At 42.5% G+C, this 10763-nt stretch overlaps 1 long non-coding RNA gene across 1 annotated transcript; it reads left to right on the top strand.

Annotated features, from left to right (window-relative positions):
• The first annotated feature begins 7712 nt into the window (after positions 1-7712).
• On the top strand, positions 7713-10542 carry LOC120536543. Its single transcript, XR_005635139.1, has 4 exons — positions 7713-7797; positions 9394-9566; positions 9773-9873; positions 9991-10542. It is a non-coding gene; the product is annotated as an uncharacterized LOC120536543 (long non-coding RNA).
• The last annotated feature ends 221 nt before the right edge of the window (positions 10543-10763 follow it).

Below are 10763 nucleotides of genomic sequence, written 5' to 3'. Positions count from 1 at the left end.
TCCCTCATTGCCACAGATTCAGATCTCGTATCACGACATCACACCATTATGCTCTGCTTCTGTCCTGAGGTCCTGTATGCCACATAACATAATGGCTAAATCCAAAATGACCAAGCCTGCCTAAAGGACAAACACCATGAAGATAAAAATTAATTTTCAGAAACTGTGCCTTCAACAAGCAGTTCCTTCTGACCTCCATGCTGTCCATTCACATTATCAGGTAAGTCCAATGACATCACCAGACCCCCTGGGGCTGACCTCCACTGACTGCCCAACCAGGAGCTTTGTCATACAGAGCACCATGAGACTTTCAGACTTTTCTCAAATGCAACCTCATTAATATTTGGGTCTAAGGCCAAACTCTAAAGGACTCTGGGATAGGCCAAAAGGGCGATGAAAGAATCAGGTGGACACTTTCCTCAATCAGACATTTGTGTATCATTGATCTGGTCTCTGTTTTCTTCTCCTTTCAGGCAGAGACCTCACTTCACTGCTCTGTTAAAAAAAAGGCCATGATTTCCAGATTATGATGGAGGAGCAGACATCTGTTACAGAGTCCAGTGGGCATGAGCCTCCCTAATAGGAGATGTTCATGTGACAAACCAGATGCCGGGGTTATATTGTTAAAAATGTCCACACTTGAGTCTTGATGCTCCAATAACTGATCCCTGTTGTTTGTTTCTGCCTTTACATTTCATGGTTTTGTTTTAATGTTTCAACATTATTATCTTGTATTTATGTTTGTATTACTTTAACCATATACATTTCTTATTATTGTACAGCAAGTTCCGTTCTTAAATGGGGGGGGTTTCTTCAGAACAATAAATGTATTGTATAATTATGAGATTTGTTTCAGCTTCCTTCTTCATTTCACGTACAGCAGCTCCTTTCAAATTGTGAAGTCAGGCAAAGAGAAGTGGATATCGAGAGAAAAGGACCAAAATGAGGGGACAGACTAGTCAGATGTCACATGAAAAGTCAAAAAAGAGAGAAATCAGAGGTCAGGCGGCTCTTCAATGTGGATCTGAAGGTGGGCAAGAAAGTCAGGGAGGGAGTTCATGGGAGTGGGTGACATTGTGTTGATGGAGTCTTACTGAGATGTGGCCTTCTGACAAGTCCTCAGGAGTTAAATCAGAGATCCTGGTAAAATTTGTGGTGGACTGATGCCCAAGGATTAATCTTTGGAATATGGGAGGTTGTTACTCCAGAGAGTCTGGCATGAGGCAGTGCCCTCTGAATGCTGGTACATTTCTTCCAAAGTTGTAATGGAAAATAATATTTATCACATAGGTTAATAATTTATATTTTTTTATAATCTCTGTTTTGATGTCTTTTTTCTATTTTATTGAATTTATTAAAAGCAAGTGACATTCCATGCAATCAAGTCAAACTTAACAAAACTAAAATCAAATCAACTGCCACCCATGAGAAAGAGAGGAAGGCCAACAGCCCGAGTAAAACTTCGAGAGTAGTAAAGAGGGAAAGGAGTCCTTCTCCCCAATTTAAATGCTTATTCTAAAATGTTATTGATTTCGTTCTGCCAGATTTTTTAGAAGTTCTGTAAAGATCCTCTTAGTGAGAATTTTAATTATTTTCCAATTACAGATAATATATAACATCAGTTACCCACTGACTTGCAATAGGAGAGTTAGGATTCTCCCATTTGACCAAAATAAGTCTACGTGACAATAATAATATAAAGGCCATTATAGTTTGTTTGTCCTTCTCCATTTTTAGACCATCTTAGTGCCCACCAAGCACAGCTGTTTATTGGGTTAGGAGGGATTGGGACACAAAGGCGCCCTGAAAGGCATTTAAAGATTGTGGTTCAGAATGATTTTAGTTTGGTGCACCTCTGCTTGTCTTGTAAGGTCCTACGGTGACCTACTGTTCCCGTGTATACTCCTTATTGTGTAGACCTTAATAAAATGTCTTAAAGCCGATACATGTCCCATTCAATGGTCGGGTTCTTCTCTTTAGCATTTCCTCAGTTCTTCTTTATTTACAACCTGAGGCAATTAGACAGAGTAAAGGAGCAGGCAGGAGTAACCGTATCTACTCACATTTAAGTTCTCCCATGGATAAGTTGGGGCTTGATTTTACTGTATAATTTCCGGTATTTTATAATGTTGGTCATATAAGTCAAATGTGGAAAACTCTATTGGTCCAAGAGATTATGATATGCTAACGCCCACCTGAGAGAGTAACCACGGAGCACACAGCCTTTTTTATTTCTATGTATTGTGCCTACGTGATCACATGGTAATACCCGCACTATTCCGTAGTGAGGTTTGCACTGATTTGTGTTTTTTGTATCTCACACCCTAATACACCTTAATTGTAAGAGCATCCCTTATCTACGATGAAGCTGGTTTAAAATTAAATGTCATTGAACTGGTGAAAGAAATTGGAAACTGTTGCTTCGAAATTCGACGTGTCTGAGAAACTCATGTGAGATTGGAGGAGGCAAGAATATGTAAAAAAAAAAAAATAGTGTTGTATTTTTGAACAGGTGTACAAATCTGGGTCTGATTTTATGATGTTTTTGGGTTTCAAAACACAACTTATAAGCGACTATATATGGTAAGTTACACATTTAATTATGTTTTTTTTTTTTGCTAATGTATCAAAAATATATTAAAGAAGCATAATACAATGTGAAAGTAGACAAACCATACTGTTAAAAACTAAGTAGCAGAGCATCTTGCGTTCAAATGCAGGTCTCTGCTTATCTTTAGTTGACCTTGATTTGTTATCACATGGTCTTTGAATGAAGTTTTGAAACAGACTGTCAAGTCAGAGCTGTCATCATCATGGTCTTCTCTTCATGGCCAAATGGTGAGAAACAGAGAGAGAGAGGTAAAGGCAGGACGACCAACATTCCTGTCCAATTCTAGACCAATGGGTGCAGGTACTTTGGTTCATTCAATTCTATTTCAGTCACAATCCAATTCCCTTGACCAATAGAATAAGTTTATCTGTCCCTTAATCGGCCATTCAGAAATGGAAGAGCTCAGGTCCAACCAATTCCCAGTCGCTTTGTTCCCTTGGAGCTTTTCCCTGCCAGCAAGACAGTTTATAGCTTTCCTGTGGGGGACACCTTATTGGTTCATGTAAGTCCACATGCAGCCACCCTTGCCAAACCAGTCTGATGTACGCTCACATCCCACCTACTGTACATTACTTTACAATCTGAGTCAGTGCTTAATACTATCTACTGAATACTTGGGGGAGGAAATTACAATGGCTTTTCTAAAACTATGGAAGAAGGAAGTTACAATGGCTTAAATCCAGAATCTAAATACTGAGGCAGGTACTAAAGTCAAGCTCACTGAGCTTTGTGACCAGCTTGGAGCCGATCATAGTGTTAAATTCTGACCTAAAGTCAATGAAAGCTACCTGACATAGGATCTTCAGTTGTCCATGTGGGTCAGTGTAATGTGAAATGTGGTACAAATAGCATCTTCAGATGGTCTGGTTGAACGACATGCAAATTGATTGGGATCCAGTGTGGTGGGTTACTGGGATAGGCATGTTTTCAGATAAATGAGGACCAGCATTTTGAAGCACTTCATAGTAATGGATGTGAGTGTAACCTTGTTGAGGTCGTTGAAGTCCATTCAAATAGATTGCTTAGGCATCGGAATAATCATCATCATCATCTTCAGGCAAATTGGAACAACAGCCTGAGCTGAGCACAGATTGAAAATTTCAGAGAAGATGCCTTCCGAGTGCTCCAAACCTGGAATACTTGGCCAGTGGCGCTGACAGGGCTGGCAGCATTACTCACTTTGAGTGTGGACAGTGCAGCACACACTTCACTAGTGGAGAATGCCAGAGGCTGCTTGTCTAGGGTTGGCTCCATTTTATTGGGTATTTCCATATCGTCCTTGTCAAAACAAACCCAACATTTTTAAATTTTGGTAGGAAGGGATGCTAACTGAAATGGAGGGCTGTGTTATTTGGTTTATATTCCATAATACACTGCTCACAAAAATTAAAGGAACACTTTAAAGAAACACATTAGATATATCAGATCTCAATATGAAGTTGGATATCTATACAAATAACGACAGGGCAATGTCTTAGGAACAAAAGGATGCCAAGTCTTTTAATGGAAATAAAAGTTTTCTGCCTACAGAGGGCTCAATTGTGTAGACACCCTAAAATCAGAGTGAAATGAAGATGTGGCAGGCTAGTCCATTTTTTCAAAAACTTAATTTCTGCTACTCAAAATGCTTTTCAGTATCTTGTGTGGCCCCCACGAGCTTGTATGCATGCTTGCCAACGTCGGGCATGCTCCTAATGAGACGACGGATGGTGTCTTGTGGCATTTCCTCCCAGATCTGTATGAGGGCATCCCTGAGCTGTTGTACAGTCTGAGGAGCAACCTGGCGGCGCCTAATGGACCGAAACATAATGTCCCACAGATGTTCTATTGGGTTTAAGTCAGGGGATCGTGAAGGCCATTCAATTGTTTCAATTCCTTCATCCTCCAGGTACTGCCTGCATACTCTTGCCACATGAGGCCGGGCATTGTCGTGCATTAGGAGGAAACCAGGACCTACTGCACCAGTGTAGGGTCTGACAATGGGTTCAAGGATTTCATCTCGATACCTTATGGCAGTCAGAGCACCATTTCCTACGCAGTAGATGTCTGTGCGTCCCTCCATGGATATGCCTCCCCAGACCATCACTGACCCACCACCAAACCTGTCATGTTGAACGACATTGCAGGCAGCATATCGTTCTCCTTGTCTTCTCCAGACTCTTTCACGTCTATCACAGCTGCTCAGGGTGAACCTGCTCTCGTCTGTAAAAAGTACAGGGCGCCAGTGGCGGACTTGCCAATTCTGGTGTTCTTGAGCAAATGCCAGTTGAGCTCCACGGTGCTGGGCAGTGAGCACAGGGCCCACTACAGGACGTCGGGCCCTCAGGCCATCTTCATGAAGTCTGTTCCTGATTGTTTGGGTAGAGACATTCACACCAGTGGCCCTCTGGAGGTCATTCTGTAGGGCACGAGCAGTGCTCAGCCTGTTCCGCCTTGCACAAAGGAGCAGGTATCGGTCCTGCTGATGGGTTGAGGACCTTCTACGGCCCTGTCCAGCTCTCCGAGAATAACAGCCAGTCTCCTGAAATCTCCTCCATGTTCTGGAGATTGTGCTGGGAGACACATTAAACCTTCTTGCTGCAGCACGTGTGGATGTGCCATCCTGGAGAAGTTGGACAACCTGTGCAACTTCTGTAGGGTTAAGGAATCGCCTCATACTGCCAGTAGAGATAATTACTCAAGCCAAAACTAGCACGAGTGGAAAACCAGCCAAAAAAGATCAAGAGGGAGAAACTTGAAATGACCTCCACATGTAAAACCAGTCCTGTTTTGAGGGTTTTCTAATTGTTGCCACTTTAGTGCACCTGTCGTTAAGTCCATGAACACCAATACAGCTGAAAGTGATTAAAAATGACCTCAGCTGGTAACCAACCAGAAAATTATCAGACAGGTTTAATTGATTTCATGCCAGGCCCAATAAAAAAAGTGTTCCTTTAATTTTTGTGAGCAGTGTAGTTTGGATGCCCTGCCACTTGTTGACAAGGGTCTGAGTTGTAGTGAATTGGCTCCTCAGTTCACAATTTGTTGTCAAATTTGGCTTTCTAGATGTTCGTCTTTGGGTTGGCTTTGGATGAGCTGTAGGCCTTCAAACTGTCAGATTTAAGAGCAGCATCACGTTCCTTTAATAGCCGGAGGTCCACACTGTTCATTCTCAGCTTCTGATTAGGTTAGGTTCTTACAGTATGTGTTTCAGAGTTGTGATGCTATCAACACAAAAATCAATGTAGTCTGGCTTTGAGGAGTATAGGTGTCCAGGTCTGTGTGGGAGTGTGGTGTTATGGGTCCACAGCTCGTTGAGAAAAGGCCATTCATTTTAAATAAATAATCACCGCACCCGAGGCGGCGTGAGGGCGTTGTTGTAGAGCAGCGGGGCAGACGTCGATGTGGGCGTTTCTCACCGTGTGCACAGGTGAGGAACTGCCCACATTCGTGATTGCTCCCGTGGCTAATGCTACAGCTGTGATGGCCCCTCACGTTTTAAAAAGAAGCACGAGTCGGTTGTGGGGGGGTGTAGGGGGTGTAAGAAACGATCGGAGAGAAAAAGGAAAGGAAAGAGGACAGAGGTTACATGGAGCGAGGAAGCATGCGGTGCAAGAGATACGGATAGGCGGTGCATACGTGTGGTTGAGCGCGCGCTCGAGGGCAACAGACTTTTGAGTTGATGTTGCTCCCGCTGAGTGACCAGGTAGCGGGAGTGCCTAGAGGAAAGCGACGAGCCGCAGAAGGCCGGGGAAAGGCAGCGGAAGTCGGGAGGCTTGGTGGTGGAGTCCCCAATCTGTGCGTCCTGGTCATTGGTGGACATCAAGTCTCGGGGACTGGGATGAGTGCCATACCGGAGCCAGGGATCGGGAGGTCTCCAGTCTCGTGAAAGTGTAGAGGATGGCAGCTGCAGAGAGCGTCTTGCCTGCTGCTTGGCCCATACGGGATAAGCAGGTGAGACGCTAATAAACGATGCACCGGATTTGTTTGTTGTTTTTTTAAGACTGCTTCCATAAGAAGATTTTAACCTCTGGTTTTTAAGGATTGTGTTTTTTTTCTATTTATTGGTGTTTTAACCTCCACGTTCTTTTTATGGATTATTTATTTAATGAACTTTGAGGAACTGCACTATTTATTTGAACACTTGTTTTGTTGGTTTTTTAATAAAAGCACTGTTTTCACTTTTAACCATCCCCTTGCTAAGATGCTCAATTATTGCCTTCATTGACTAGCTCACTCGGTTAAATTATCGACGGTGTTGGGTTCAAGTGCTTCCAACAGCAATGGGAGTGTGGAGCCAGAACCCACATCGTCACAGGGAGTCCATGGTGACCTGAGTGGCGAATGTACTCCACCCTGTAGTTGGAAACGATCCTAAAGTATGGAGACATCTCCCTCAGGCCACATTTCAACTGTCCTCGTTGTTGATTTTACAAATTTATTGAGTGTTAAGCAAGAGCAAGAACAAAGGCAGAAGTCCCAGGTGAGGATGTGGGATAACATTATGAGGCTCAACGATGTTTGCTTGGTCCAAAGTTCTGTCTCCTCTAGTGGGGCAGAAGACATTCTGATGCAATTTAAGTAAAACAATTTTCAAGTCAGAGTGAATAAAGTTACCCAAAAAAAAGAGATCCTTCTAGATGTCCAGACTGAACGTTTACTAGGAGCAGCATGTGATTCTTCGCATCGTTTAGAATGAACATCAGGGGGAATATCAGCTGTAGTCATAATAGTGAAGGTGAACTCTGTGGATAAAATGGCCTGCTTTTTAATCATGAGGTACTCCAAATTGGCAGAACAATAGATCTCATTTGAGGCTCTGTTCAGTCTGCAGTTAAAGGGGTCTCAGTGTTGGAAGAGACTCAAATCTGATATGACACTGTATCACCATCTCTGGTGAATCTACAAAAGTAATCAAAAATGAAATCATCAGACCGATGCAACCTACCAAAAAAAATGAATACAAACTGCTCTCTGACTTTATACTGTTTACAGTGCAGTGTTTTACTGAAAGGGAATAACAGCAACTGGATACGAGCCAAAAGCAAAACCTGATAAAACAACAACCTTGTCTGAGTTCACTCACCTTGAGGCTTAACTGGGTGTGTTGCTGATGGGCTCTGTCATGTCTTTAAGGTTATGCAGGGCTCATTCACTCCAATTCTGTAGGGTTATCTGCCCTCAGTGCTGCCCAGTCAGATGATCAGGTAAGTCCAATGCCCTCCCAGTATATTTCTAGTGTAGTACACTGTGTGGCCTTTAGACTTGTCACTGGGGAAACGTGTGGGGTCTGAGGTTTGTTTTGAATAATGCAGGAGCCGAGCTTTTTTACTGATTGAAGACCAACCAAACTGCATGCAAGGCCTTTGCCTGTGTGAGTAAAGGGTAAGCTCTTAAGCTAGTGTACAAAACATAAAAGCAATTAAATGGCATTTAGAAGTATTAGAGCTCATCAAGACCTTAGACAATAAAATTAAAACATAATGTATTGTGATATTAATTGGCCTGAACACTATAGGGGCTTAAGAGCTGATTCTTGAAAGTTGGGAGACTTTTTTCCTGAACATGTGCTGTGATGTAAGCAGTAGCCTGGCCTCTGTCAGACCACCGGGCAGCTGTGTGCTGTGACTTAACAGTGCTGCTGTCTGCGTTCATGGGCTTTAATATTAGTATGCACGTATATGTTATACAGTAACATTTAAGTTTATATGCCAATGTTTCTTTATACAGCTCAGTGATAATAATAATAATAAGATATAGTAGCACATGCTGTATTAATTAGCTTTAAGAAGCAATTGTTAAAGGCTTGTCTTTTTCCTTCTCTCTCTCTCAACCATGAAGCACCGTGTCAAGGCTGTCTGCAGCTTGGCCCTTATCAGTGAAGCTGCCCGCTGCCGCTCCCTGGCACAGTCACATATTATGTTAGCCTTAGCCTTACAGGACGCTAGTTCAACAAGCAATCATTTATTGAATTATTAATTAGGCGGTTCAGTTTTCATACTTGGGTCCTTCTGATCTCAACTTAATTGTTAAGAATTGATTAACAACTGAAAGGCCGTCGATCTTAACAGCTCAGGATTAGGCCATGAGAATGAAGGGAGGGGTAATCAGGTGATGCTCACCGCCAGCTGGCTAATATGTCATGCCAGCCAAAATATTAAGAGAAGGTCTGGAACATCAGGTGATTGTTATGGTGGAGGTGCTGAGTGGGGACAACATCATGGTAACCTCTATACAGTAGATGTTAGGAAACGAGTCTGGAAAGGGGGCATTGTGTGATCAGTATTGTAACGTATTCAGGGCTCTCTGGACGCTTGAGCCTCACTTCATGAACTGAGACAGGCTTTATGTGCTCTGCAATTGTTTTCTATGTTGTGCAATAAAGTCTTAAATCTGACTGCCTTCCTGAAGACTCTGCTTGATTTTTCTAAAACTTTCTCCACAACAAGAGCTGTAGCTTACATCTGCCCACTTTGACCCTTGAGCTACAGTATGAGTCTCCTCTGGTCAATTTGACTCCACAAATGTGGAGTCTATCTGCACCCCGTCTCATTCTGTAGGTATCATCGTGATGTCAACTTGGCTGAACACCTAGCTGGATGTGACTCAGAATGTTAACCTGATTTGCCACGAGTGCAAAACAACATGACGTGGCTCTAACATTCACCAACATGTGTCCAGTTGCTGGTGTTTTACAATTATCTGCTATGTTGTCAATGAGTTTGTCAAGCAGCATTTATTCTCTGATTTGACACAGACATGTCCCTGTAGTTTCACTTCTTTTATGTTTCTCATTTTCACAGCCTCACATCTCACTGTCATCTCAACAACACCACATTGTTGTGCTTCGCTCAAGTCCAGTATGTCACACGACATCATGGCTAATTCAGGAAAGCTCGACTACATTCCAGTGGACAAACAATATTGACAGTTTGATTTACCTCCAGAAAGCATGCCATCGTCATTCAGGATACTGGTAAGTGCCATCTGCCCTCAGTGCTGCCCAGTCAGATGATCAGGTAAGTCCAATGCCCTCCCAGTATATTTCTAGTGTAGTGCACTGTGTGGCCTTCAGACTTGTCACTGGGGAAACGTGTAGGGTCTGAGGTCAAACCCAAGGTCTTCTGTGATGAGCCATTGATCTATGCCATTGCTCTCAGCTCCATTTTCTTTTTCTTTCAGACAGAGGCCTCACCTCACCACACCATCACAGAATTACATGATGTCCCCCACAGAGCCTGGTGAACATGAGCCGACCCAAGTAGGAGGTGGCTGTGTGACAGGTCAGGACCTTGGGGTCATTTTGTTAATGTTTGTCTGGACTTGAGTATTGCAACTTCCCTGACTCATCTCAAGGTGTTTGTATAATTTTGATTTTATGTTGTCTGATTTTGTTGCAGGTCTTTATCCATTTCCTGCTGGTTACTATTGTACTGCAGTGTGAGATGTCTTGAACGGCACAAAGAAGTTAAACTCTCCAGCCAGTTTTACCTGACTTGGCACCCCTTTTCTGCAGCACCATCCTTCTTCCTGAGCTCTAAAGTGTTTGTACCCAGTTAAAGCTGACTGCTGCCATCGGTGTCAAGAAAATGGATGACCCAGGACCATAACCAAAAGCTCAGCTTATGATCCGATTAGGATCAGAAATGAACTGGAGGTATTTGAAGAAATCAAAAGACCATGAATGATTTAAAAATTAAGTATTTGACAAACTCCTTTTTGAGTGAACTTTTGAAGCCAGATATTTTTTAAAGATAATAGTATGCCCAACAAATCACATATATGTAAGCAATATTGAATTACAAATAAAGAAATAATAATTATGTAAAGAAATGTACATCTCAATTAAATATGGTCTTGGGCACATGTGGCAAAATGCTATATAGCTTGAATGCTTTCAAAAATACCGCCATTCGTGTTTTTTATTAATCAGTAAACTTCCAAGAAAGTGCAGCAACAGAAATAAAACATCAATGAACTCAATCTTTGGTGTGTCCACCCTTTGTCTTCTCTCAGTTCCAACGTTATGCAGAACTGGCCTTGTATCCTTCTCTTAATTGAGAGTCCTCTGCTTAATCTCATCTCTTCTGGCATATCCTTTGATTGAGTTGTGTTGTTCTTCTAGAAACCTTCTGCTGATGACTTCACTCTCATGGTGTGGATCAGTAAGAGC

The sequence above is a fragment of the Polypterus senegalus genome, chromosome 10, assembly GCF_016835505.1.
Source record: "Polypterus senegalus isolate Bchr_013 chromosome 10, ASM1683550v1, whole genome shotgun sequence".
In the NCBI taxonomy this organism is placed as follows: domain Eukaryota; kingdom Metazoa; phylum Chordata; class Cladistia; order Polypteriformes; family Polypteridae; genus Polypterus; species Polypterus senegalus.
The sequence above is the reverse complement of the archived record's forward strand: the minus strand, read 5'-3'. Positions and strand labels throughout refer to the sequence as shown.